Source organism: Carcharhinus amblyrhynchos, chromosome 3, assembly GCF_965287045.1.
Source record: "Carcharhinus amblyrhynchos chromosome 3, sCarAmb.v2.hapA, whole genome shotgun sequence".
Taxonomy (NCBI): domain Eukaryota; kingdom Metazoa; phylum Chordata; class Chondrichthyes; order Carcharhiniformes; family Carcharhinidae; genus Carcharhinus; species Carcharhinus amblyrhynchos.
This window is the reverse complement of record NC_137326.1, coordinates 15,530,265-15,552,558: the sequence shown is the minus strand read 5'-3', so window position 1 is coordinate 15,552,558 and position 22,294 is coordinate 15,530,265. Positions and strand designations below refer to the sequence as shown.

Below are 22,294 nucleotides of genomic sequence, written 5' to 3'. Positions count from 1 at the left end.
AAACTCAACACAGACAGTCACCCAAGGCTGAAATTGAATCCAGGTACCTGGCACTGTAAGGCAGCAGTGCTAATTATTGTGCCACCATGCCACCCCAATCACCACATCATACCTCTTATTCTTATCCAAATAAACAAATAATGACACAAGAGATCACAAAAAGAATAATTTATCACAACATCATTAAGATGTCAATCAAGCAAAGTAAACATTTCACTTTAGTTTGTTCAAAGAGACCCCTGCTGAGCTAATGCATTTGTGAGTCTTGGAGCTCAACCAAGCATTCATATTGAAGCTGGATTGCAAACCAGAAGTCTGATCACCTGTTTCTGCTGATATTGTTCCCAGAGGACTTCATTATGAATGCTTGGCTGAGAGCCCAAACCCTTAAAAAAATTATGTGAGTGAGTTTGTTTACACAGGTGCAGGGAAGCTGACATTGCTTGACTGATGTCTGTATGAGGTTATAATAAGTTACGTTTATCTGTTGTCTCTTTTGTTCACGAAACATCGGTATTGCCAGCAAAACCAGCATTGCTCATTCCTAATTGCCCTTGAACTGAGTGGCTTACTTAGCCATTTCACCTTATTGCTGTAGGTATGAAATCAGATGTACGCCACACCAGGTAAGGATTGCAGGTTTCCTTCTCTCGAGAACAATTCTGGGTACTACAGTTTTGGAGAGAAGGCATTAGAGATAGATTAGAAAAGATTCACAGGAATTGTTGAGAGAGATGAAGAATTTCAGTTACAGAGATAGATTGAAGAAACTCAGGCTGTCCTCCTTGGAAACAAGAAGATTGAGACTAGATAGAGTTACAGCTTCTTCTCCGCTGCCATCAGACTTCTGAATGGACCTACCATGTATTAAGTTGACCTTTCTTTGTACAGTAGCTATGACTGTAACATGACATTCTGCACCCTCTCCTTTCATGTTAAGGTTTATTTATTGGTGTTACAAGTAGGCTTATATTAACACTGCAATGAAGTCACTGTGAAAATCCCCTAGTCGCCACACTCTGATGCCTGTCCGGGTACACTGAGGGAGAATTTAGCATGGCCAATACACCTAACCAGCACGTCTTTCGGACTGTGGGAGGAAACCGGAGCACCTGGAGGAAACCCACGCAGACAATATGCAGACTCCACACAGACAGTGACCCAACCTGGGAATCGAACCCGGGTCCCTATGAGGTAGAAGTACAAACTACTGGACCACTTCCTTCTCCCCTATATACTCTACGAATGGTGTGCTTTGTCTGTGTAGCGTGCAAGAAACAATACTTTTCACTGTATACTAAAACACGCGACAATAATAAATCAAATCAAACTGTATACATAACGGGACAGACCGTACTGTGAAAGATTGTTAATAACAGCACTGATTGTAGCCTTACTGACCCTGTTGATATCAACACTGTGATAGATTGTCTCTGCGATTATTCACTGTCTTAGTGCTGATTGCCTCTGAGCCAGGATTGAGTGGCTGTCTCTAACAAAGCAAGCTGAATCATTGCAGATATCATTTATGGCAGCTGAAGATTTCACAACTCGGGCGACCGTGGTTTGTTTGAATGTTGCCAGTGAGTAAGAGCCTGGAAATTGAAGGTTGAAGGATCATTGCCCTTTTAAACGTCTTAGCTAATAAACGGTAAGGGTGTGTGCTGTGAGAGTGATGTCATTTGCTGGGCAGGTCTTTACTCTACCAGAACCTGTGTTTTTGTGTGTGTGTGTGGAGTGCAGAGTACATGTGATCTCCCAGTGAGCTGCTTACAATGTGAAAGAGATTCATTAAGTGCCTGCGAACTGGGAGCGAGAGGCTTGCAAACAACAGTCTGCTAGCAGCCTCACACAAGGAGCTTTCTTCTCACACAGGGGCACCGAGGCTGCCAACTGGATAGAGAGAGAAAAAACATATTGAACTTCATCCCTGCGAAGCAGAACACCCCTGGAATTAAAACTTGCTGCTGTACCATCCATGTGAGCTGTGGCAGAGAGAGTGGATTAAAGGCTGGCTGACCTGTTCTGGGACTGACTGGACACAGACACACAGAAAGTCTTGTTTTTTTTAAATATAAAGAAACTTTCCAAGGTAAGCAGACAGATAGATTGCTGTAAGTTTGTCAGTGAGCTGTGATAGTGATTGAACATTTTGAATGAATTTCCTTTCCCAGAAGGGAGAGGGATAGTTTGTTCTGCCTTGGGGGGAGAGAGAAAGTTGAGTTCTTTTGTCCTCGCTTGAGGTGAATGAATAGTTGCAGAGGGGTGGAGGGATGGGGCAGACAGTACTGGGCAGGAGACAATTCATTGCTGTCATTCAGAGCAGCTGTCTCTTTATCTTTGCTGCTCTCCTCCTCTGGGTCACTGGAGAGCTCTCACATTCAAAGCTAGAGGGGTGGCGGGGGGCGAAACTTTTTTATTGTGTGGCCGCTGGGGTTTAACCCGAGCTCTTAGGAGAATGGGACTGAAATATACACTGGTGAAGGAAGTGTTGTATGTATCAAAGGTTGTATGTTGCAAGTGGCTGTGCTAATAATCTGAGGTGATCTCACACAGTAGTCACAGACATTCCCGGGGAGTGCTGAGTAATTGTGGATGAGGCACCTCGAATTATTCCCCCCCCCCCCCCCCACGCCAAAAAAATCGAACAGTGTATTTGCAAAAGTGGAAAATCATCAAAAGTAGCACTTTTCCTCCTGGGAAAAGTTGTTTCTGCTGGTGTCTTGGGGCAAAGAAGTGAGGTGGCACGGTGGTGCCATGGTTAGCACTGCTGCCTCGCAGTGGTTAGCACTGCTGCCTCACAGTGCCAGGGACCTGGGTTTGATTCTGGCCTCAGGTGACTGCCTGTGTGGAGTTTGCATGTTCTCCCTGTGCCTGTGTGTGTTTCCTCCAGGTGTTCCGGTTTCCTCCCACAGTCCAAAGATGTGCGGGTTAGGTTGGATAACAAGTTAAAGACGTGGGGTTATGGGAAAGGGCCTAGATGGGATTCTCTGTCGGACAGTAGGTGCAGACTTGATGGGCTGAATGGCTTCCTGTAGGGACTCTGGCAGGAATTCTACCACCCTGCCTGCCACAGAAATTGGAGTGGGCGAAGGAGGCAGAACATGGAAAGGTCTGTTGACCTCGGGCGGGATTTTCTGGTTTTGGGGTGAGTGAGGCCATAAGATCCTATCCTATGATTCTACGACTGTGGACAGTTTGTTTGCTAAGCTCCCTCCTCTGACTGATTTCTGCCAGCAGCAATGCATTTATAGCTATTTTTGTGGCAACAAAACTTTTATTTTCGAACTTCAAGCTCTGTTTGTGTGACCATGGCACTGTTCTGAGGGGCTGGGGGAGAGGATGCCTTTGCAATATTTTCCTGATGCCACATTCTGCTTTCTCTCACACGGTATTGTTAATTCAGAGTTTCTGGATCATTGCTGCCTTTGCGTTTATTTTAAGTGACACAGGGTCCACTTTGTTTTCGTAAGAACAGATTGGACGTATTGGAAGGAGTAAGTTGGTCCCTCTGCAGCATGTGCTGCTATTCTCGCAGACCTCTCGATTGTTTTCACTGCCAAGTATCTATCTTATTCTCCTTTTGAATTTGCCAACATTGTCCTCCTGCAGTGACTCCCCGAACATCTGTTCCATTTATTCACCACCCTCTGTGTGAAGTGGTTAGCTCTCGAGCTATGTTTGCTTTCCCCGGATTTCTGCACCCTTTGTGTTGATGTGAACTTTTTTTAACTTTACTGTTGTTTTATCTATAACTGTTGTGTAAATCAACCATGTTTCCCTCAGTTTTCTAGTTCTTTTGCCTGCTTCCGGTGCTTAAGGGAAAGTGTTGGGGTGTGAGGGGACACTTTCACCATATCAGTCCCAAGCACAGTGATTGCACCTCGATTAATGACGCACCTCAAATCTCCCGCTTGCCTCACTCCATTCTCCCATTTGATTTGCCATATACCCTTTTCTCCATTTTCCAGTGGTCTAGTGCAGTGGCACAGTGGTTAGCCCTGCTGTCCCACAGCGCCAGGGATCTGGGTTCAGTTCCTGGCTTGGGTCTCTCTGTGCGGAATCTGCATCTTCTCCCTGTGTCTGCGTGGATTTCCTCTGGGTGCTCTGGTTTCCTCCCACAATCCCAAAGAGGTGCTGGTTAGGTGCACTGGCCATGCTAAATTCTTCCTTAGTGTACCTGAACAGGCGCTGGAGTGTGGCGGCTAGGGGATTTTCACAATAACTTTGTTGGAGTGTTAATGTAAGTCGCCTTGTGGCACTCATGAATAAACTTTTGTGCACATTTACATGTAGAGAGTGGCAGTGCAGTGAATTGGAAGATTGAACCGTGAATTTGCACTGGTTAGCCTCACAGCTCCAGGGACCCGGGTTCAATTCTGGCCTCGGGGTCACTGTCTGTGTGGAGTTTGCACGTTCTCCCTGTGTCTGCGTTTCCTTCGGGTGCTCCTGTTTCCTCCCACACTCCAAAGATGTACAATTAGGTGGCCATGGTAAATTGCACCTTTAGTGTAGGGGGTTTACAAGGATGGGGCCTGGATGAGATTGTTGTCGGTATGGGCTCAATGGACCAAATGGCCTTCTCCTGTACTGTACGTTTCCAACCAGTTCCTTCCTTCCTTCCCCTGCCTCCTCACTCAACTGTGTGGTGTTTCTCATTTGAGGTAAAGTTTCATGGGTGGCAGAGTCATTCCCAGTATTGTGCCCAAGTGGGGCTCTTAATTGTATGTTGCCCCTGTATGTGAATGTTGGCAGGTTATTTGACTATATGGGGGACAGCACAGCTAAGAATAAGAGTCATGCAGAAGCCTGAGTTTATGGAGGGGAGCGGTGGGTGGGGAAGTTGTTGTACAATCTGCAGGAGGAACCCCAGCAGGTTACCTTATAACCTGAGGGCTTAATGACCAACTGTAACCCTTGTATCACTGCCCCAGCTGTGAAGAGTTAACAGTGCGTGAATTAAGCCCCCCGCTAGAGGGCTGATTTTTGCCTGTGAACTATTTGTAAACTCCAGGTCTTCACCTAAGCTTTTGAAAAATCTGTTCTTGCTGTGGGGCAGGAGCAGAATCTACAAAATCCACGGTTTACAATTGGTGGGGGTTGATAGCTGTGAGGCATATTTTCATTCACCTATGGTTGACAGTATTCCCAGGACTAATTAGACGTTAAACATGGCTAATGTCCATGTTTAATTATCCTCCATTAAATTGTTCCTTTGATTCAGTTTGTCACAGTGTTGCCTTGATTGTTCATGCACAGATGCAGTGTTCATGGCTGGTTGTAGTAGGGTATCATTAGTGGAAGTGGCTCTCCGGTAATGTTGACAGTGGGGGGGCTGATCCTTTTTGGGGTGGGAAGATCAGGAAGGGCTGTGCAACGCTGTGACCCTGGGCTGGATGTACACATTAAGCATGTTGACAGGCTCGCTTCACAGTGTGATATCCTCCCAAAGTTGGATGGGCATGTTCAGATTTGGAACTGTGTGTGGCTACTTGGCTGAGTGGGGTGCAGAGTGTGCGGGGCTGTACCTTAATGGGAGCAGCATGAACAGAAGAAGACGAGAGAGAGCTGGAGATGCAGCCAAGTATGAGTAAGACCACACTGCAAATGTTTTGAAGTTTTTTTTTCCTTTCTCAGTTTACGAATGATGTGTACTGCAGGCAGCTACTGTATGGCAACTGGAAATTAGGCCACACATGAACTGAATCAATAGTTTATAACTTGGCTTGTTGGTGTTCATGATTACTGCACTGCAAGGGAATTCAGTATCGATACAACTTTTCATGTGAACTTTATGTTCCAGGCTGTGTTTGACTCTGGGGTGTGGCTCTGCTGCTGCCTTTTAAGTGTCATAACCAAACTATTCTTACGTTTTAGGGGTGGCACAGTGGTTAGCATTGCTGCCTCACAGTGCCAGGGACCCGGGTTCGATTCCTGGCTTGGGTCACAGTTTGTGCAGAATCTGCACTATTCTCACCGTGTCTGCGTGTGTTTCCTCTGGGTGCTCCGGTTTCCTCCCACAGTCTGAAAGACATGCTGGTTAGGTGCAATGGCCATGCTAAATTCTCCCTCAGGCGCCGGAGTGTGGCGACTAGGGGATTTTCACAGTAACTTCGTTGCAGCGTTAATGTAAGCCTACTTGTAACAATGCTAAAATAAACTTTAAAGTTGTTATCAGCAAGATTGTGCCATTGGATTTGCTTTTAATAATAGCTTTTGATAAAAGCAGTAGATGTTGTAACTTTTTCTTTAAATTTAAAGTTTTTGTTTGAATTATTTTGGTGTCATATCGTAGAATCATAGAACCCTATAGTGCAGAAAGAGGCCCTTCAGCCCATCGAGTCTGCACCGAACACAATCCCACCCAGGCCCTATCTCCGTATCCCTACATATTATACCCACTAATCCCTCTAACCTACGCATCCCTGGACACTAAGGGGTAATTTCTTAGCATGGCCAATCAACCTAACCCGCACATCTTTGGACTGTGGGAGAAAACCGGAGCACCCAGAGGAAACCCACACAGACACGAGGAGAATGTGCAAACTCCACACAGCCAGTGACCCGAGCTGGGAATCGAGCCCAGGACCCTGGAGCTGTGAAGTAGCAGTGCTAACCACTGTGCTACCGTGCTGCCCATTATCGTTGGACACAAGGCGACAGACCAAGTGCTGGAAAACGGGATAAGAGTAAATAGGTGCTTGATGGCTGACGCAGTCATGATGGGCCAAAGGGCCTCTTTCTGTGCTGTACAACTCTTATGATGCAATGGAATGTGATGCAACCAGAGAATGAAGGGCTTTTCAATGACGAGCTGAATAATTCTCTGAAGTATCTTGTGTATGAAGTTGATTTTAATCAGTCATGGTTTGAAGGATCTTTGTATTGTGGACTGTATCACAAGATGCAGAGCTGGGCTGCAGTGATGGTGAGTTTGCATTGTAATCAGTCCTGGTTCCTCACTGATTATTAACCTCACTCGTTTAATGTTGCGTTTTGCTGATGATATTTGATTGCATTGCAAGAACAATGTCCCTATCTTTGCACATTGTTTGAAGATCCAGCTTAAAAACACAAGTCATGAATGTTATTTAATCTTGATTAAACAAGGCAATTCACATGAGCTCAGTTAAGGAATACAGGTAAGAAAACTCAGGTCAGTTGTCTCATCTGCCTCTTCCCTTTCTTTCCTCCTGCCTTCTGTGACAACGTGTCTGTAATGTGAGATACAGATTGGCATGATGTGTGCGACCAGATGCAGAGGGAATAACGGCAAATGATTTAAAGTAAGCTGACCAGATGTACAGCGAATAAGGGCAGGCAATGAACAGTAACATGCCTGAAGGCGCCATAATGTGGGAATTATAATTGGGTTGGTCACTGTGTGGGCACAAGGATGCCAAGGATACTGAGAGGGGGAGGCAATGGCTGAGTGGTATTATCATTAGACTATTAATCCAGAAAACTCAGCTAATGTTCTGGGGACCCAGGTTTGAATCCAACCATGGCACATGGTGGAATTTGAATTTAATAAAAAAATATCTGGGAAATATTCCTTTTCCCCTTTTCCTCAATATTATCTCCCCCACCCATCTCCCTCATCTCCTCCCAATTCTTCATCTGTCACAGCTTACCCTCTGATTTCAGCGTGTCTGCTTTTTGCCCACTCGCACCTTTTACTCTCTCTCTATGGACTGCCATTAGCACCTCTCGTAGCAACAGGGGCTGTAGTGGCCTACTGCTGCTAATTTGCATATCCTTATGTCAAATCCAGAGGCAGTAAAGCTTTGCTCCTGAATAATGCCTCAATCCAAATCGCTTTTTCGGTGTCTGCATCCTAGCTTACAAGCAAAAACTGAATTGGGAGAATCCGTCAAAGTTTTGGTTACGGAATGGGATGATCTCCTGTAGGACTGCTTGGAGTTAGTGGACTCGTCAATAGTTAAAAACTCTGACCAGCCTAAACAAGTACGACACCACAGTGACTGACTGACTTCATTGGTAAGTGTGTAGAAGACTGTGTGTGCCGAAGAAGCAAATCCGTGTGTTTCCCAACTGGAAACTGTGTTTGAACAGGAATATCCACTGCTTGCAGAAGTCCAGGTCTGAGGCGTTCGTGTCAGGTGACACTGACCAACGGAAGAAAACCAGATATTATCTATGGAGATCTTTCAACAATGCCAAAAATCAGTACTGGACTAAGCTAGAGTCCCAGGCTAGCCACACCGACCCTTGCCATCAATGGCAAGGTCTGCAAGACATAACAGACTACAAGATGAAGGCAGGTAAAATCGCTGGCTCCAACACATTCTACGCCCGTTTTGAGCAAGAGGTCAGCGAGGGCATGCCCTCCATCCCGGAAGCCTCAGTCAAACCTGTATCGGAGGTTACCATTGTAGATGTCTTCTCAAAAGTCAACCCCAAAGAAAGCACCTGGGCCAAATAGGGTACATGATGTGGATGTGCTGGCGTTGGACTGGGGTAAACACAGTAAAAAGTCTGACAACACCAGGTTTTAGTCGGTTGGACTAAAACCTGGTGTTGTCAGACTTTTTACCAAATGGTAAAAAGTCCCAGACGAGGACTGGGTCCTGCGTGTACCAGCTGGCAGGGGTACTCGCAGACATCTTCAACACCTCTTTACACCAATCTGAGGTCCCTATCTGCTCCAAGAAGACGGCCATCATCCCAGTACCAAAGAAAATCCTGGCAGTGTGCCTTTAATGACTATCCCCCCTTACTATATACTCCTTTTATACACCTCTGACTGTGTGGCCAAATTCCCCTCCAATTCGATTTTCAAGTTTGCTGAAAGAACCACTTTAGTGGGTTGGATCTCAAACCAATGATGAGATAGGGAATCTGGTGCAACGATAATAATCTCTGCTTCAATGTGAATAAAATGAAGGAGATAGTCATCAACTTCAGGATGCATAGAGGAAAACGTGCCTCTGTTTTACATCAATGGGGGGTGACGTAGGAAGGGTTGAGAGCTTCAAGTTTTTAGGTGTCCGGATCACCAACAACCTGTCCTGGTCCCTCCATGTGGACGCTATAGTTAAGAAATCCCAGCAAAGCCACTACTTTCTCAGAACACGAAGGAAATTTGGTATGTCTGCTACAACTCTCTCCAATTTCTACGGATGCACCATTGAAAGCATTCTTTCTGGTTGTATCACAGCTTGGCATGGCTCCTGCTCTGTCAAAGATGGCAAGAAACTACAAAGGGTCGTGAATGTAGCTGAGTCCATCATGCAAACCAGCCTCCCATCCATTGACATTGACATTGTCTATGTCTATGTTTCCTGCTGCCTCGGAAAAGCAGCCAGCATAATTAAGGACCCCATGCAACCCGGACATTTTCTTTCTTCCACCTTCTTCCATCAGGAGAAAGGTACAACAGTCTGGGGTCACGTACCAGCCGACTCAAGAACAGTTTCTTCCCTGCTGTCATCAGACTTCTGAATGGACCAACCTTGCATTAAGATGATCTTTCCCTACGCCCTAAATATGACTATAATATTACATTCTGCACCCACTCCTTTCCTTCTCTATGAACGGTACGCTTTGCTGTATAGCATGCGAGGAAACAATACTTTTCATTGCATGCTAATACATATGACAATAAATCAAATCAGGTGCATCCTAACATTGTTAATGTTAATGCAAATGAGTGTCAGAGAGCTTTTGTGCCCAGATTTGTGCTGTGTTTGGCCTGAGGGCAAATTGACTTGATATGAGAGAAAATCATTTCCTTTAAACATGCCAACTTAAACAGGGCAGCTGGATAAACAATCTGTTAATTCTTTAAAGCTTTGATTGGCTTACTGGTTCTCCAACCATAGAATCCCTACAGTGCAGAAAGAGGCTATTTGGCCCATTTGAGCCTGCGTCGCCAACAATCCCACCCAGGCCCTATCACCATAACCCCATGTATTTATCTTGCTAATCCCCCTGACACTAGAATCAATTTAACGTGACCAATCAACCTAACCCGCACATCTTTGGAAGGAAACCGGAGTACCCGAAGGGAACCCACAGGGAGAACGTGCAGACGCTGCACAGACTGTCACACAAGCCAAGAATTGAACCCAGGTCTCTGGCGCTGAGAGGCAGCAGTGCTAAATACCACTTGTATTCGTGAACGAAGTGTATGAAAGTGCATCTTTACAGTCACCCAGCTCTGTAGGCCTGTTTGTAACAAGCTCTGAGAGGGGCTGAGGTTGCATTTCAGGCACACTAACATAGTGATTTATTGCTTTCCTCTTGGGCAGTGCAAGAGGAAGGTTAGCTTTGGAGGGGTCAACCTTTGCCTGCTGAGCTAAAGAAAATATAAGTTTGTTCTGTGCAGGTTGTGAGATGGGGTTTGCCATGTCAAGGTTGGCAAATTACACTCAAAAATCACTTCTAAGCCACTGGTCCTCACAGTTTATGTAATGACAGGGAAGGGGAAGGCCCACCTTGCTTTTTCTCCCTGTATAATTGTGATCCCGACAGCTTTTCATCTTTAATCCACACAAAAACACTTTGACCGTGAAAGAAAGGGCGCTGAGAAACTCTCTCATTAGCAGAAAACACTTGCTAATTGACTAAATAGGTTGCATCTTTCTTTCTTAAACAAAAGAAAGCCAGTCTGACCTCTAATCGACCTGACCCTCTTGCTCAGAACGATTGGCCTTTTCCTGACCCAAGAAGGTACCACGGTTACACCTTTTTTAGCTTTGAAGTGGACACTTAATGCACACCAGGCATTACGTGATTAGAATGTTCCCGTGATTACAACCTGTCAGATCATCTGACTCACTGCCAATCGGGTTCTACGGGATCCACTACTGGGTCTCCTGCGATGGAAGGAAATAATCACCGGTCGAAGTTGCAAAGTGTTTTTGTGCGGATTAAGATGAAAAACTGTCGGGATCACGATTATACGGGGAGAAAAAGCAAGGTGGGCCTTCCCCTTCCCTGTCATAACATAAACTGAGAGGATCACTGGCTTAGAAGTGATTTTTCTTTTTGTTTGAGCGTCCCGACATCATTAGCGGGTCGTTAATTATGAAGAGACGCAGAACTTCTCTCGCTCCTTGTTAACAGATCACTTCACCCTCTTGAGGCGGTTGGGTTTTTCTTGTTCCAGTTTTGTTTCTCGAGTTATAAACATTCTTCTTCTGATAGTCGAGGCTTTCTGTTCAACCCACGCTGCCAGCAAATGGGGGAGGCTTCGCTTTCAGACTTGCTTTTTTTTTAATATTGTGCTGCAGACGGACTGATTAAGACATGAATTAGACGTTGGAGGAGTGTTGTGTATACAGAGCGATTGTTTGGAGGCTGGAATTTCCATTTAATCCCAATGGACTTGGCCTGAGTCAGGAGAAGGGGGGAGGGTGGGGGAGGGTCATGATTAATTGCAACCACTCCAGGGTGCTGGTACTGTACAGAGTGCCTCGAGTGACATAAGATCCAACAAAAGGAATGCAATTTTTAAAAATAAACATTTTCGTACAAACTCCAAAGGAAGATGGAGATTGGAGATGCTTTTTGCATCTTCAAGTGCCGCAATGTGTTCCCAAATCTCCAAGAACAAGACGACATTTCCATAATGCCATTAGAATCCCTAGCAGAAGGAGGATATGCAGCCCGTCTAGCCTGTACTGACAAGAATCCCACCCAGGCCTAACCCCGTAACCCCTCACGTTTTACCCTGCTAATCCCCCTGACACTTGGGGGCTAATCCACCTAACCACATCTTTGGACTGTGGGAGGAAACCAGAGCACTCAGGAAACTCCCACAGACGTGGCGAGAAAGCGACAGCTCCACACAGTCACCCAAGGCTGGAATTGAACCCAAGTCTCTGGAGCTATGAGGCAGCTAACCACTGCGCCATCATACCATCATCAAAAGTCAATGACATTAATGTGGATTTGGAGTCACATATAGGTCAGATCATGTCAGAACAGCAGTTTTTCCTTTTGTCAAGTACATTTGTGAGCTAGATGGGGTCTTTAATATGACGAGCAACAACGGTTTCGTGGTTGTCACTAGATTTTTCACTTTGGGTTTTTACTGAATTTGGTTTTCCCTCATTCCTGGTCTGCGCTGCTGCCACTCACCATCTTCCAGCCGTTTTCAATCCCCATTTGCCAAATCTCCAATTAAACCCCAAAACTCCCTTTCCATGGGGTCCTACCTCTCTCACCCCACCAAGAAACTTAATTCCCCACTTCTCTCTCATTGCTCCCCCACCCAGAACCCTCAATCCTCAGGCATAATTTACCCCCATTGTGCACTCCCACCCTGCAGTAATGTGTCCCTCCCCACTGTACCAATTTCACAGCCCCTAATAATCCCTCCCTCCAAACTTCAGGGGTACTTGCTTCCCAATTCAGGCTCTCTGTGGGTGGGTAGGATCGAAACGCAGCCTGCTGGAGAGGTCCAGCGAATAGTTGGGAAACCGATTTACACAAAATTAATATAAGGTCACGTTTTGACTGCTGCTGTCAGGCTAATAGTTTGTTAGCAACAGTGCGACGCAAAAGCGGGCCTGCCACTCATGTGGGTGCATCTGCAACAGGGAATATAAAACCACTGATCCCGCCAGCTGCTTGCAGTAATGCCCCAAATCCCAATGACTCCTGTGGAGTTTGTACCTTCTCCTCGTGTCTGCGTGAGTTTCCTCTGGGTGATCCGCTTTTCCTCCCACGCAAGATGTGCAGGTTAGGTACCTCTAAGCGTCAGGGGGATATGTAGGGTAAATGTGGGGTCACAGGGATAGGGCCTGGGTGGGATTGTTTTTGATGCAGACTCGATGGGCCGAAAGAACCCCTACAGTACCGAAGGAGGCCAATGATTCTGTCATGCAATGCTCTGTCAGAGAGTTTTTGTAGACTCAATGGGCCGAATAGCCTCCTTCTGCATGTAGGGATTCTATGATGCTACGCTCTGTCAGAGAGTTGGTACAGAATCGATGGGCCGAATGGTCTCTTCTGCACTGTCAGGATTCTATGAAAACTGGGAACTTTACTGTGACTAAAAAGTGAAAGATTATTTCCAGAGGTGAGTTTCCAAGGATTCAAGTTGGAAGAAACACAGGGAAAGGGAGATGGAGGGTGCCTGAACCACTATTTGTGGTTATTAAGGTCGAGACTAAGCTTTTTCATTATAATGAGAATGGGATAACAGTTGATCAGGCATCACATGATTAGGTGTCTTATGATTAACACTTCAGAGATACACCGTGGGAAAAGTTAGCAAGCCAGCTACTGAACCTTGACAGCACTTGAAGATATGAGTGACCAGACCCCCTCATTTCTATGATGTGTCTCCTAACTACCCTGTGCGTTGCTCAGAACGTTGTGATTCTTGAGTGCATCAGTGTGTTGGAGTTTTATTGTGAAACACCGTCCTGATAATCAACACACTGACGCACAGAAGTGGTTTAGTATCATTCTCCGGCTGACCCATTGCCTCACTAATGAATGTTTCCCAGGCCTGTTCTCCAAGGCAGGCTTTTATTGATATTGAGACTAAATGAAGCAGTACAACATGCCAGCGCTGGTGCCTCCCGCTCGATCCCTCGAGGCAAATGTGAGCAACTGCTCGGCAGTTATCTAGAGTGGCAAGATTTGGTGGTTGAGGGAGAAGCGGTAAGTAACTTAAACTATTCATGAAACTATATAAGTAACAGGCTTCAGCAATGGGGACGAAAGGTCTGGATCTGCTAACATATGGCCACCTATACCGATGTATGTATACGTATAGATGTGGGTGCCATGCTGGCACAGTGGCTAGCATTGCTGCCTCACAGCACCAGGGATCTGGGTTCAATTTCGGCCTTGGGTCACTTTCTGTGTTGAGTTTGAACATTCTCTCCGTGTCTGTGTGGGTTTCCTCCGGATGCTCCGGTTTCCTCCCGCAGTCCGAAAGACGTGCTGGTTAGATGCATTGGTCATTGGTAAATTCTCCCTCAGTATACCCAAACAGGTGCCAGAGTGTGGTGATTAGGAGAGTTTCACAGTAACTTCATTGCACTGTTAATGTAAGTCTATTTGTAATTTTAATGAATAAACTTATTAACATTGCAGTCTTTCTCAAAATTCGATTTTATTATTGTCACGTGTATTAGCATACAGTGAAAATTGTTTTGTGCGCACTATACAGACAAAACATTCTGTTCATAGAGTACATCAGGGAGAAGAAAAGCAGAGGATGCAGGATATAGTGCTACCAATACAGGTAGGGTGGAGAGACAAGCAAATTAACACATGCTGGAATCTGAAACCAAAAGAGAAATTGCTGGAAAATCTTAGCAAGTCTGGCAGCATCTATAAGGAGAGAAAAGAGCTGACATTTCAAATCCAGATGACCCTTTGTCAAAGCTAAAAGGTGTAGAAAGTGGGAGATATTCACACTGCAGGGTGAGGGAATGAAAGTTGAGTCATAGCCACAAAACCAAGGGGAAAAGTTCCTCATGGCAGTCCACAGAGAGAATAGAAGATGAAAAACTGAAATCGGAGGGTAAGGTGTTGGGGGAGGGGGGAGATGGATGGGAGAGAGGAAGAATTGAGAATAAAGGAAACAAAGGGAGAGAAAAGAGGGATAAAATAGGGGGAAAGAAAAATAAAGAAATAAAGGGTAGGGAATAGTTAAAAATTATATCAAATGAAAATGAAGGGGTAAGAGAAAAGATCAGCTTAATGGATGATAGGGTCATTCAGAAGTCTGATGGTAGTAGGGAAGAAATGTTCTTCTTGATACGTACGTGATCTCAGACTTCTGTATCTTTTTCCCAACAGAAGAAGGTGGAAAGGAATATGCTGAGGGTGCATGGCGTCCTTGATTATGCTGGCTGTTTTGCCAAGGCAGTGGGAAGTGTAGAGAGAGTCAATGGATGGGAGGCTGGTTTGTGGGATGGATTGGGCTACATTCACAATCTTTTGTCTATAGTATTCCTCACTCTGGTTATGTGACAGCTTTACAAACTTGTGCGTCTACACGACCATTCCAAAACTCTGAACTAGTATGCAACATCAAAGGATACAATGATATCTAGCCCACTCTATCATTGTTATTCATTGTGCAAATTGCACACAAAATCATTTGGTAACTGTTGCAGGAGCTCACGCAATATTTCATCGTGTCAGTTATATCAGACATTATAACGAGCATTTCTTCCAGGACATATCGTGCAGAAAGATAGGAAGACAATGGGAAAGTACTCTCTGTATCTGATGTTTCTTTGTAACATTTGTAATTAACTATGCAGAGATTTTATTCATACAACTGCACATTATCCATTTTGGAAAGTTAATGTGCGGAGTGAGGTTGGGGTACAGGTTCAAAGGTGAAAGTTCACCCATTTGCCTCAGGTACCCAATACTCTTGTACACTGGGCCTGGGAAGTGCTCCCCTCGCAACAGTTGTCTCCTGAGTGGCAACAATTTGAGTTCTCTGGAGCAGGACCTTCTCTTTGGGGCTTTGCAAACCGAGTGACCCAGAAGAGAAGTTTCCATAGATGTAAAATCAATCTGCGAAGTGGTGTCAGAAATTCAAGTGTACGGTAGTTAACTTGCATTTTAAGATTCTGTGCAGGTCCTTCTGCAGCAGGCATCTTAGAAATTATAAATATTGCCGAGAGCTAGTCCATCGCTATCTGAATTTTCGTTCATTATAATGCTCCCACTAACAGGCCCTGAATGTTATACCCCTGATCGTCCTTGTGAAAGGACTGTGATCTCTCCATGTTGGGATTGAACACACAGATTGCAAAATAATAAAATCTCCCAGGCCAAAGAGAGAGCTCATTAGTGACCACTTACTTCATCACGGAGGGTCTTGTATGTTGTAATGTGACATTTAATCTGCACTGATTCATGAACCCATGGTATTTCTGGACTAGACTGATTCATGAGGCTGTGACTTTGTGCCAGGATGACAGGCGCTGGTTAAAGCAGCCGGCTGAATGCTCAGAGTGTGCTGTGGTCACTGGAATCGACAACTTTTATTTATTGTAAATTTTTGAAGGCATTCAGCAATGTGCAGAAATGGTGCGGTAAGAGGCCATTCGCTCCCTTGTGCCTATGCTGGATAGAAACATAAAAACTAGAAGCTGGGGTCAGCCATTTGGCCCTTTAGCCTGCTCTGCCATTGATTTTGATCATGGCTGATCGTAATCAATATCCTTACACCGATTTCCCCACCCCCACATTCCTTCTTGAGATTACACAATGTTTTGGTTTCACAGTGCCGGTTCAATTCCAACCATGGGTGGCTGTTTGTGTGGAGTTTGCTCATTCTCCCCATGTCTGCGTGAGTTTCCCCTCAGTTTTCCCCCCCATCAGTCCTGAGCAGGTTAGGTGGATTGGCCATGCTAAAATCCCTCTTTGTGTCAGAGGGATTAGCAGGATAAATATGAGGGGTTACGGGGATAGGGCCTCAGTGGGATTGTTGCCAGCACAGTTCTGATGGGCTAAATGGCCTCCTTCTGCGCTGTAGTGATTCTATGATTTATGGAGCAGTTTACTCATCTGCTCACTGGGTGACAGACTGGCCTTCAGTAATATAGCCACCCTTCCAAAAGCAAGTGATATGAGTCATGGTGACGTACTGTGAGTTTAGTTAAACAGTCGGGTGTTTAATTATGTTTACCGTACATGTGGTTAAGTCCAGCACAGCCAAGATTAGGTACTTGAACTTAGAAAGGATTTCAACTCCATATATGGTGTGTTGCTGGACTTTAGCTTATCCTCTGGCCATTAGCAATGCCACTGGAGATTTGATAGTCACATGTATTGTTTTCCTCTATTCATTCTTCCTTGTCTGAAGGCATGTATATTCCTGGGATATTCTTTGTGGCTGCTGCTGCAGCCTTTCAGTGGCCCAAACAAATGCCATGTTTTTCCTAGAAGCCTGTACGTTGTGTGTCTGGCTGTGGAGGTTATCTCATCTTCCGTTCCATCTGCCCTTGATCAAATCTCCACACCCGGATTCAATCTACAGCACAGGTCTCTGGATAGCGAACAAGGAAAGACTTGAATTTACTTGGCACTTTGCACTCTTTTTTTTAAAAATGTATTAATGTCACAATAGGCTTACAATAACACTGCAATGAATTTACTGTAAAAAAATCCCCATTTCAGCATCTGTTCAGCTACACTGACGGAGAATTCAACTACCTAATCTTGGCTGTGCTGGACTTAACCACATGTATGGTGAACTTAATTAAACACCCAACTGTTTAACTTAACTCACAGTATGTCACCATGACTCTTTCGGAAGGATGGCTGGATTATTGGAGGTCGGTCCATCACCCAGTGAGCAGATGAGTGAACTCTGCCTCCATAAAATCATAGAATCGCTACAGTGCTGAAGGAGGCCATTTAGCCCATCAGATCTGTGCTGGCAACAATCCCACTCGGGCCCTATCCCCATAACCCCTCATATTTATCCTGCTAATCCCTCCAATGCACCTAACCAGAATGTCTTTGGGATTGTGGGAGGAAACTAGAGCATCTGGAGGAAACCCATGCAGACACAGGGAAAACATGCAGACTCTGCGCAGACAAGCCAGGAATCAAACCTGGGTCCCTGGCGCTGTGGGGCAGCAGTGCTGTCCTCAAAGGTTGCCTCAGAGTGTAGTCATTGGCAGGGGTTTTCTGTGGAACCCGTTGTGGGCGTGTCAGAATAACTTGGCGCATCGACAAACCTTCCATTGATTTTTGGTGGGAATTTGCGGGACAGGGAATTCCTGGCTGTTGTTTTTAATGTGGAGGAATGTGACAGCCAGTTTGTGCTCTGCAAGACAGAGAGAGAGACGCTCTGCCAACTCGCTTTCCCCCTCCCCTTGTGCCATTCTCATCCCTTTGCCCGGGAGTACTTCCAGTGTCCTGGTTGAGATTAGCCAGCTCTCCGTAGATCAGAGACATTGCTGTCAGCGAAATGTTTTCTGGGTCAGTGAATTATTCCAAAGCGATTTAGAATGTCCCCAATGGGTAGAATTTATAAAAATCTGGGCAGAAGATTGAGCCGTGAAAGGGTTAAGGCAGATCTGTGTGAATCACGGAAAAGAGTTTCAGGGCAGAAGAATAATTTTCTGCTCAGCTTTTCCCTGAAAGAAGCTGCACCAAAAAGCTCGGAACATTCCGGATGCTTTGTGGAGAAAACGAGCACAAATCCTTCATGTCTGGGACAGGTGCAGCCTGGCAATTATTTTGAACAGCTTTGACTGCGGCGAGTACTTCAGGAATTTGTAACGACGTTTAAAAGTACAAAAGTCCAGGGGGTTTGTGAAGGGGGATTGAGTCTAGCCAAGGGACTGGGTGGAGGTGCTGTCGCCTTGCCTGGGGTGGGGAAGGAGTGTCAGCAATGCCTAGTAATCCTGCTTGCCAAAATGGAAACTTTTTAAAGTAAAGGAATCCCCTCTTTGAGGTAAATTCAAACCTTTTGGACAGTGTAAAATGTTTAGGGAAATGTTTAGGGCTCAACATAGTCTAATGCAAAATCTGAATAGGTTTCTTTTTAAGACTAACATTACCTTGATAGGTGTTAAGATGCAGGCCAGAAGCTCTAAAGTATTTTATAAAGTTAGCCTAGGGGATTTCATTGCAGTGTTAATGTAAGCCTATTTGTGACTAATAAGTATATACTTTACTAGAGTTTTAATTTACTGTAGTTTTACATTTTGGTTTTGGCATTAGGGTAAGTGAAAGATGTTTTACTCCAGCTTTGATTCAAGTGACCCAGTAGGGAGCTTTTACCAAATAAAATTTATTTAAGAACACAATTAAAATATAATTAAAAAGATTGAGCATAACTTTTACCAATTACAAGAATTAAACACAACACGGTATAACTCCTAACAGCTAGCTTTCTCTGTTGTTCCAAGTTAAGCAGTGTCCCAGAGACACACCCCTCCTCAGACTTGTCACAAAAACAAATACGTTCACATGGATTTGCAACTTTTAACAGCTTTGTGAATCGGTCCATTGACTGTTGGATCAAATCTCTGAAGCTTCCCAGTCCTGGAACTTTCCAAAAAACCTCAGGAGAGAGACAGGGCCCTCTTCCACTAGCTTCAAGCAGCAACTGAAATTAAAACAGGACTTTTCTCTGAAGCATAGCTGTCCCTAGCTGTGACATTAACTGTTAATCAGTCTCAATCAAGTTCCATTCAGCAATCCCCAAAAGACCATTAAACCACAGGACACTGCATTAGTCCAGATTAAAATCAACGTGATGTCCATTATATTGCCTCAGTAACAATTAGAGGACACTGGCTGCAGACAATATGGTGCCGTCAAAATCCTGCAGAGAAAGACGGTTAAAATACATTTCTTAAAGCCACAGTTTCATCATACAGGGTAGAGTATTGGTTGTACATCAGTTAAGTGTTTCATTGTATTTTTTCGGGACTCCCCTGTTTTTGTGTGTATTTCACATTAGGTGCCATCAAAGAGGAATTGGTTGAAAGTAACTCAGCTCCTAACTGCCCTGCGCCTATCCATCATCTACAAGGCATAAGTCAGGAGTGTGATGGAATACTCCCTATTTGCCTGGATGGGGGCAGCTCCAACAGCACTCGAAGCTCAACATCCGAGATAACAGTCCACTTGATTGGCACTGCTTTAGGCATTTAATCCCTCCAGTTTCGACGCACAGTGGCATTAGTATACCACCTACAAGATACATTTCAGCAATCATCCTTCAGCCTCCTCCTAAACCCATGACCTCTGCCACCTAGAAAGGTAAGGATAGCAGGTACATGGGAACACCATCATCCGCAAGTTTCCCTCCAAGTCATTCACCACCCTGACTTGGAAATATATCACTCACCCTTCGCTGTCATTGGGTTAGAATCGTGGAACTCCCTACCTAACAGAACCTTTGGTGTGCCTACATGCCGTGGACTCCAGTGGTTCAAAGAAGTGGCTCACCTTCTCAAGGACAATTAGTCTGCCCTTGCCAGCGACACTCGTATCATGAAAGAATAAAAAGTGACGTGCAATGCGTGTTTTGTTAATAAAAGTGTTGTCAGTGAATAAAGGCTCGGCTTCAGTGTTATATCTGTCACCAGCTTGCTATTGTAGTTTGGGGATTTGGGTGTGAGCCCTAGCTGCAGGAGTTTGTACAGTATAAGATTAGATAGTAGTTATTGTGAAATTGCTATTTACAGCTTACTTTCCCATCACAGATGCTCCTCAATAGAATTGCTTTGCTTTTGTGTTTCTAATTCCTTTCATATATCATAGATGTCACAGAGATTGGGATATATATAGATATGTCATGGAAACACACAACACAGAAGGAGGCCATTCAGTCCATCTTGCCTGTGCTATCTCTTTTTTTTGCTAAAGACGTTCAATTAGTCCCTCTCCCCATTATTTCCCCATGCCCTTGTTAATAGTTCCATTTGTATAAGATAGTTGAGCTCAACAATCCATCTCCAGATTAAAAGTTTGTTACGAGTGGTAAACCTCTGTTCACAAGCAAAGTCCCTCTGCTGAATATGCTGGGGTAGTGAATCTGTGCACTTAGTTGACATTGAGACCTGACATGAGCTGTGTTTTGTCTCCATGGGCTGGTATCTGGCCGTTTATCTCTCAAAACCTGTTCCGCTGGGCAGGGCGTGTTGCTTGACACCAGACTCCCAAAGCAATTGCTCTACCCTGAACTCAGTCACAGCAGGGGACTCCCGGGACAACAGCGGAAAGGCTTCAGGGAGGTCCAGAAAGCATCCCTAAAAAGGTGAAACATCCCTGCCAGCTCGGGGGAACACCTGGCTTGTGACTGACCTACGTAGAGGAGGAACGTTCTGGAAGGGACTAAACGCGTTGAAGAGACTTCATTAGGGACATGCAGAGGTGAAGTCGAGGCATCGGAAGGGGTGCACAAATCCTCAAACAATCCACTCATCCACCTTTTTTTGATTTGATTCATTATTGCCACATGTATTAGTATATAGTGAAAAGTATTCTTTCTGGTGCGCTATACAGGCAAAGCATGCCATTCATAGAGAAGGAAAGGAGAGAGTGCAGAATGTAGTGTTACAGTCATAACTAGGGTGTAGAGAAAGATCAACTTAATATAAGATAGGTCCATTCAAAAGTCTGATGGCAGCAGGAAAGAAGCTGTGTCGATTGGTACATGTCCTCAGACTTTTGTATCTTTTCCTGATGGAAGAAGGTGGAAAAGAGGATGTCGGGATGCTTGGGGTCCTTTTGAATATGTTGGCCACTTTTTAGAGGTCGCGGGAAGGTGGACAGAGTCAATGAATGAGAGGCTGATTTGCCTGATGGACTGGGCTACATTCATGACCCTTTGTATTTTCTTGAGGTCTTGGACAGAGCAGAAGCCGTACCAAGCTGTGATACAACCAGATACAATGCTTTCCATGGTGCATCTGTAGAAGTTGGTGAGAGTTGGCGTGGACATGGCGAATTTCCTTCCTCCTGAGAAAGTAGCCTTTAAGCACCACCTGGCCACGTGTAGCAGGCTGTGGGGGTGGGATTTTCCGCCCTGAGTGTGGACCGCGTATTGGCATTATCAGCCATCTCCGGACCCATTGAATCGGAGTGGGAGCAAGTCCTTCCCAATCCTGGGGGTGGGACAGGGGCAGGGAAATGCCTAAGACATGAGTACCTCACTGCTGGTGTGTGCATTGCTGTATCCCCTTTTTGTGTTGGGACCTGTGTGTTGCTATCAGCTTCGTCTCTCCTGCAGTTGCTGTCTTGTGTTACATACCAGAGCAGTTTCTAAGTAGCTTTCTGCCGAGCTCCTGGTCCAGAATGTGAAAAATGTGAGTTCTGAACAGTTGTGTGTGACATTACATTTAGTTTGATAATTAGCAGCTGTGTGAGGTTTCTGGCAGGGTCACGGTTCATGTATTTGCATTATTGAACACGGTGAAAGGAAACTGTTCCCTTTGGTGTCTTCAAGTCACTGACCCATCCTAAGCTGCAATCTCCTAACACCTTCCTGTTATTTTACCCCAACGGTCGCTGTCCTTGGGTTAGCCTTGGATTGTGATGTTGGCTGGTAATTCAACTGGGCTGGGAGCTAAATCACAGTTTGACACACCATTCCACCCCACCATCGGTCAGTGATGAATGAGCAGGAGTGCAAACTTTGCCTCTTGTTTTCTCCCCCTCCTCTCTACCCTCTTCCCTCTGCACCAGCCTGTTCAGCCATTGAAACAAGCGTTAAATGTTAACCCACCTAAAGAATAGGTTGTTGCATTCCAAAGCCACATGGTGCCCTGTTGAAGTGCCAGCGTAGTCTGGGAATTTGGTGCGCTAACAATGC

At 45.1% G+C, this 22,294-nt stretch overlaps 1 protein-coding gene across 4 annotated transcripts in view; it reads left to right on the top strand.

Annotated features, from left to right (window-relative positions):
* The first annotated feature begins 1,735 nt into the window (after positions 1–1,735).
* plxnb1b (plexin b1b) overlaps positions 1,736–22,294 on the top strand; it is a 243,306-nt gene continuing 222,747 nt past the window's right edge. For 2 of the 4 annotated variants that reach the window (XM_080181723.1, XM_080181719.1), the window contains exon 1: positions 1,736–2,092. The gene's annotated coding sequence lies outside the window, so the exon portion shown is untranslated. Of the gene's footprint in view, positions 2,093–10,882; positions 10,946–13,501; positions 13,642–22,294 lie in introns of those variants that run through there. The other 2 variants (XM_080181721.1, XM_080181722.1) reach the window with 2 other exon arrangements.